Genomic DNA, 7,342 nt, shown 5'->3' on the forward strand with positions numbered 1-7,342 from the left:
ACACCCAACGGGCAGGCACAAAGACAGACAGACAGGCAGACACAGACGCGGCGGTGCACAGCTATGGCCCGCCGCACACACGGCCGCCCGGAGCGTCGCGAAAAGAGAATATATTTATGACGCCCCGCGGCGGTGCTCGTTAAATTGTGCTCAACTCATTATAACTGTTTTTTCTTGCTCTCGGGCGGTGAACATAATGCACTCCAGAATATGAAAGAAATATGATGAAAACAACGAATAAATGAAAAAAAATCCATATAAAGACTAACTCACTGTTCTGCATATTACATTGAAAAGACAAAAACAACGTTAAAAACTAGATGGAGGCTCCTGTGGCTTACTCTGAGATACTTACTATTTATTTTTGTGTAGGCTAAAACACGATGGTTTCTCACATGGAGGTAGATTTTTTTACCGTAAGACGACTAGTTGTGGAGGTGCCAGATTGTGTCAGCGTCACAATGTAGCCATTTAACGGTTAAAATAAACATATTTACGACCAGTCACCATGAATTATACGGAGGTGAATAGACAGCATCGTGTACTAACCTTAAAACCTCTCGGGAAACCATAAGAGAGACTGTATACAGACAAAACTTAGACCTTCACATAATTATCGAGGCGGCGTTCTGTAAGTATACTCCTCTTACGTACGTCTCTTGAGAGCATACTTAATATTACAGCTTCCACTACAAGTGTAGCAGATTATGGCTGTGGGGAGAACACTGTGTTCTCGCCAATCTTCTGCAGCCCACAAAATTGTCCTCAGTAACTGTTTACCCAAGAAAAATTCCGCCCCCACCGCCACAAATTACTCAAACTGGCGGTCCCTACCACCTTAGCGGTAGCTCTGATGTGATTGGCTGCCACGACTAATGTGACGAAAGGCAGGCGTTCCATTGGTTCTCCTGTTTTGTGTTTCTCTAAGCGTCCACCCGCGGCGCTGTCTGTGAGAAAGGAGGTGATTTTGGCGGCGGGAAGTGTTAATTATTGTATCCGTAAATCTAATTATGCCATTTTGATCAAAGTAATAGGTTGCCGGGCACGAGTACACGCAACACTACACACTGAGCCAAGATAAGGGCGAAAAATAGTATGTAATATGACGTGTGTTGGTACGCACAGGCAAAATATATAACAAGGTCTAAATAAATGGGAGGTCAACTCAGGCGCAGATTAGGTGACGTCAGGTGGTCCTCACCCAAGTTGTAACTCAACCGACAAGAGAAAACAATCTGCTGGATTTGGTATTAGTAAGCGACCCCGACCTTATTCGCGACTGTGAAGTTGGTGAAAACATTCATGGCTGCGATCACCACTAAATCCGTTTTAATGTCAGCATATGTGACAAACTCGTAGACAATCTGTCAGTGATACCAGACTACAAAAAAGCAAATTTCATCCTAGCCCGTGAGCTGCTTCCTCCTGCGACCTGGGACCAACTTAACCTCACCGACAATACAATCGACAACGTGTGGTACGACTTCACAGATAAGCTTTTGGGAGTAGAGAAGGCTACAGTACCTACGAAACCCAGGCGAGTAAATGGTGCCGTAGATCCACCGTGAGTCTTCCGATTGAACATAAGAACATAAGAACATAAGAACGCAGGAGTCTACAAGAGGCCGGTAGGCCTGTACGAGGCAGCTCCTTTGACCCTAAGCTCCCGTGTATCTAACCCCACCTAATATCGCTGTCCATGAATTTATCTAGTCTATTTTTGAATGTGACAATTGTATTGGCACACCACATGACTGCTAAGCCTATTCCACTCATCCACCACCCTGTTAGTAAACCAATTTTTGCCTATGTCCCTGTTGAATCTGAATTTATCCAGTTTAAACCCGTTACTTCGTGTCCTACCCGGTTCTCTTACCAACAAAACCTTATGAATGTTTCCCTTATTAAAGCCCTTCATCCATTTATAAACCTCGATCATGTCTCCACGCACCCTTCGCCTTTCTAGAGAATGCAAGTTTAACTGTTTGAGTCTTTCTTCGTATGGCAAGTTTCTCAACCCCTGAATTATCTTAGTCATCCTCCTCTGCACCGATTCTAACATTTTGATATCCATTCTATAGTAGGGTGACCAGAACTGAACCGCATAGTCAAGATGAGGTCTAACTAATGCTAAATATAGTTTGAGGAAGACTTCGGGGCTTCTGTTGCTTACGCTCCTTGAAATAAATCCCAGTACCCTATTAGCTCGATTTCTAGCTTGAATGCATTGTGCCCTTGGACGGAGATCAGAGCTCACTAAGACCCCTAAATCCCTCTCGCACCCAGACCTACTTATGAGAGTGTCATTTAAGCAATAGTTATGTGAGGGGTTGTTCCTACCTACACTCAGAATACTGCACTTCCCTACATTGAACTCCATCTGCCATTTATCCGCCCAGTCATATAATCTGTTGAGTTCACCTTGGAGAATACTAGCGTCCTGATCCGACTCAATTACTCGACCGATCTTGGTATCATCTGCAAATTTACTAACATCACTACTAATTCCTGTGTCTAAGTCATTGATATAAATAATAAACAAAAGTGGACCTAATACAGAACCTTGTGGGACCCCACTCGTAACACATCCCCAGTCAGATCTTTTACCATTGATTTGCACTCTTTGCTTCCTATTGCTAAGCCACGCCTTGAACCAGTTCAAAACTTTACCCTCTACTCCGTGAGCCTGTAATTTAAGCAACAGTCGTTGGTGAGGAACTTTGTCAAACGCTTTACTAAAATCAAGATAGATTACATCATAATTTTCATCTCTGTCAACCGCCTCAAATACTTTATTGTAGAAGGACAAGAGATTGGTGAGGCATGACCTACCTTTTCTGAACCCATGCTGCGAGTCGTGAATTAAGCTATGTTTCTCTAAATGCTCCCGAATGTTCCTGGCTATTATGGACTCCAGCATCTTCCCTATAACCGATGTTAAGCTAATTGGGCGATAGTTTGAAGCAACTGACCTGTCCCCCTTTTTAAAAATCGGCGTCACATTAGCTACTTTCCATAGGCTCGGTACATAGCCAGTATTTACCGACATCTTAAAGATGTCAGTTAGTGAGTCACTGATTATATCACCTAACTCCTTTAATACCCTCGGAAATATCCCGTCAGGACCTGGCGACTTGTTCTTCTTAAGCTTATCTATCTCATCCTGAACTACTTGCCTGGTAATGGTTATATCCCTCAATTTATCGCCATCCCCGCCCTCGTACACCTGAACTCTTTCCGGTATAGTCGTTCGATCCTCCTGCGTGAATACTGAAAGGAAGTAGTCGTTCAACAATGTGCTCATATTTTCGTAATTTTCTACTAGCTCCCCTGTGTTTCTTTTCAGCGGTCCAATTTTCTCCCGTGTTTTTGTTTTATACATCTGAAAGAAGCCCTTAGGATTACTTTTCGCCTCATTTGCTACTTTGATCTCATAGTTCTTTTTTGCTATCCTGGTGTTTTTCTTAACTAATCTAGATATTTCGACGTACCGGCCCCTGAGATGTGTTTCCCCATTCTTTATTTTCTGATAAATTCCCTTCTTTAACCCAATCTCGTGTTTTAGTCCACGAGTCATCCACTTAGGATCATTGTTTTCTTTTCTAAGTGTTCGCTGTGGTATATGCTGTTCTTGCCCCTCTACTATTACTCCAACTAAATTATTGTAAGACATTTCTACCTGGTTCTCCTGGCTCTCCAATCCGCAGTTCTGGCCCTCATGAATCCCTAAATTATCCCAGTTTACCCCTTCAAGATGTCTTCGAAGCCCCTCGTAGTTTCCTCTTCCAAAATCTGGCACTAACACTAGGTTTGGTTCGCGGGTTACCGCCCAGTCTAAGCTAAAACGAACCGTTCTGTGATCACTATTTCCTAACTCTCCGAGCACCTCCAACTCACGTAGCACTTGTGGAGTGCCTCAAGGGTCAGTGCTGGGACCCATTTTCTTTATCATATATATATATATATATATATATATATATATATATATATATATATATATATATATATATATATATATATATATATATATATATATATATATATATATATATATATATATATATATATATATATATATATATATATATATATATATATATATATATATATATATATATATATATATATATATATATATATATATATATATATATATATATATATATATATATATATATATATATATATATATATATATATATATATATATATATATATATAGAGGGGCATAGAGTCTCGCGGTTTGAAGCCACTACACTGTCAGTCGGCCATATTGTTCAAGGAGAGGTGGCCAAACGGATGTACCTCCATGAGCGGCCGGCCAGACCACGCAGACTGGCAGTACATGCTTGCCGATTACAATTTTCTACCTTGTATTTGTAAAGGAGACCGCACATCTTGGTGATGAATTGTCCTCACCGCATTTCTTTGTTATCATGAATACATTACCACGCTTCTTGGATATCATGTACAGTCTTTTCTTACCTGTTACAGTATATTTACACTAATAAATTACGAAATTATTTTAATTTCATCCGCCTGCATGTTAAAGTGCTGGAAAACAGTAAAAAGATAAAATAAAAACATTACGGTACTCCATGGATGCGGTACTCTAAGGGCAAGCGTCCTCCATGTTAGGCGCGCTACACCCTCGTATTCGTACCTCACGGCTTGAACAATATGGCGGCCGATTTGACAGCTGAGGCCACGAAAACTGCCTTCACTCACCAGTACAGCGCGCTCGGGGCTGTGGGCCTATATATATATATATATATATATATATATATATATATATATATATATATATATATATATATATATATATATATATATATATATATATATATATATATATATATATATATATATATATATATATATATATATATATATATATATATATATATATATATATATATATATATATATATATATATATATATATATATATATATATATATATATATATATATATATATATATATATATATATATATATAGGGTAGGCGGTGGCCGAAGTGGTAGCGTACTGGGCTCACATTCACCGCGTGATGGACGACGCGGTTTCGAATCCCCACGCTACCACTTGGATTTTTCAGTCACCGCCGAGTGGCTTAAAACTACCCACATGCTGTCCTGAAGACCACCCATCAACCCGGACTCTAAAGGAAGCCGCCCAAGCGAATCAAGAACGAGTTCCGGGGGGCAGCATGAGCCAATGCAAGATGGCGCCACTATAAACACTCGCCTGCGCCAGAACGGGCTGGGCCGACCATCAGGCCCCACCTGGAAGAAGTCTTGGGCCGACCATCAGGCCCCACCGGGAAGATGCCTACCGGCGCAACAGGCAGCGACGTAAAAAAAAAAAAATATATATATATATATATATATATATATATATATATATATATATATATATATATATATATATATATATATATATATATGTATATATATATATATATATATATATATATATACATATATATATATATATATATAATATATATATATATATATATATATATATATATATCATTGACCTCGAATCAAGACTGAAATCCACAATATCGAAATTTGCTGATGACACCAAGGTGGGTGGAAAGGCCCTCACAAAGACCGACTGCGAAATCATTCAGAAAGACCTCAATTATATATATATATATATATATATATATATATATATATATATATATATATATATATATATATATATATATATATATATATATATATATATATATATATATATATATATATAAATATATATATATATATATATATATATATATATATATATATATATCTTCAGGAATGACCTGAAACACGCGAATCACTAAGAAAAAAATCATATAACAAAGCCAACACTATGCTCAGGTTCATAACGAGGAAATTCGAGTGCAAGGCGCCAGACGTGATGCCATCCTTGTATAATTCCATGGTAAGACCGCACCTCGTATATGCAGTGCAGTTCTGGTCTAATTACAGAAAGGACATTGTTTTACTGGAAAGGATTCAACGACGCGCCACGAAGATGATTCCAACCTTAAGGGCCTAACCGTACGAGGAACGACTCAAGCGACTCAATCTCTTTACACTGGAGAAAAGACGTCTACGAGGGAATATGATTCAAGTCTTCAAGTACCTGAAAAGTTCGATAACGTTGACTACTCCAAATTCTTTGAACTGCAAACCAACTCAAGAACTAGAAATAACGGTTTACCCATTCAGTCGAGTCGATGTAATAGACATTGGAAGGAGTTTCTTTTCGAACCGAGTCATCTCCCACTGGAACAATCTTACCTCAGAAGTAGTAAATTCGAATACCGTCAACTCCTTCATATATAGAATCGTCCGTCATTTCGCTGCGTCGGGAGAAAACTGAATATCGAGGTGCTTTCATCTGCTCCTCAATATCGAGGTGCTTTCATCTGCTCCTTAATATCGAGGTGCTTTAATCTGCTCCTAAATAACGAGGTGCTTTCATCTGCTCCTAAATATCGAGGTGCTTTCATCTGCCCCTCAATATCAAGGTGCTTTCATCTGCTCATCAATATCGAGGTGCTATCATCTGCTCCTCAATATCGAGGTGCTTTCATCTGCTCCTCAATATCGAGGTACTTTCATCTGCTCAATATCGAGGTGCTATCATCTGCTCCTCAATATCGAGGTGTTTTCATCTGCTCCTCAATATCGAGGTGCTTTCATCTGCTCCTCAATGTCGAGGTGCTTTCATCTGCTCCTCAATATTGAGGTGCTATCATCTGCTCCTCAATATCGAGGTGCTTTCATCTGCTCCTCAATATCGAGGTGCTTTCATCTGCTCCTCAATATCGAGGTGCTTTCATCTGCTCCTCAATATCGAGGTGCTTTCATCTGCTCCTCAATGTCGAGGTGCTTTCATCTGCTCCTCAATATCGAGGTGCTTTCATCTGCTCCTCAATGTCGAGGTGCTTTCATCTGCTCCTCAATATCGAGGTGCTATCATCTGCTCCTCAATATCGAGGTGTTTTCATCTGCTCCTCAATATCGAGGTGCTTTCATCTACTCCTCAATGTCGAGGTGCTTTCATCTGCTCCTCAATATCGAGGTGTTTCATCTGCTTCTCAATATCGAGGTGCTTTCATCTGCTCCTCAATATCGAGGTGCTTTCATCTGCTTCTCAATATCGAGGTGCTTTCATCTGCTCCTCAGTATCGAGGAGCAGAGCCGACTGACAGTTTAGTGGCTTCAAACCGCGAGACTCCATGCCCCCTCTGTATATATATATATATATATATATATATATATATATATATATATATATATATATATATATATATATATATATATATATATATAT

Source organism: Eriocheir sinensis, unplaced genomic scaffold (assembly GCF_024679095.1).
Source record: "Eriocheir sinensis breed Jianghai 21 unplaced genomic scaffold, ASM2467909v1 Scaffold120, whole genome shotgun sequence".
Taxonomy (NCBI): domain Eukaryota; kingdom Metazoa; phylum Arthropoda; class Malacostraca; order Decapoda; family Varunidae; genus Eriocheir; species Eriocheir sinensis.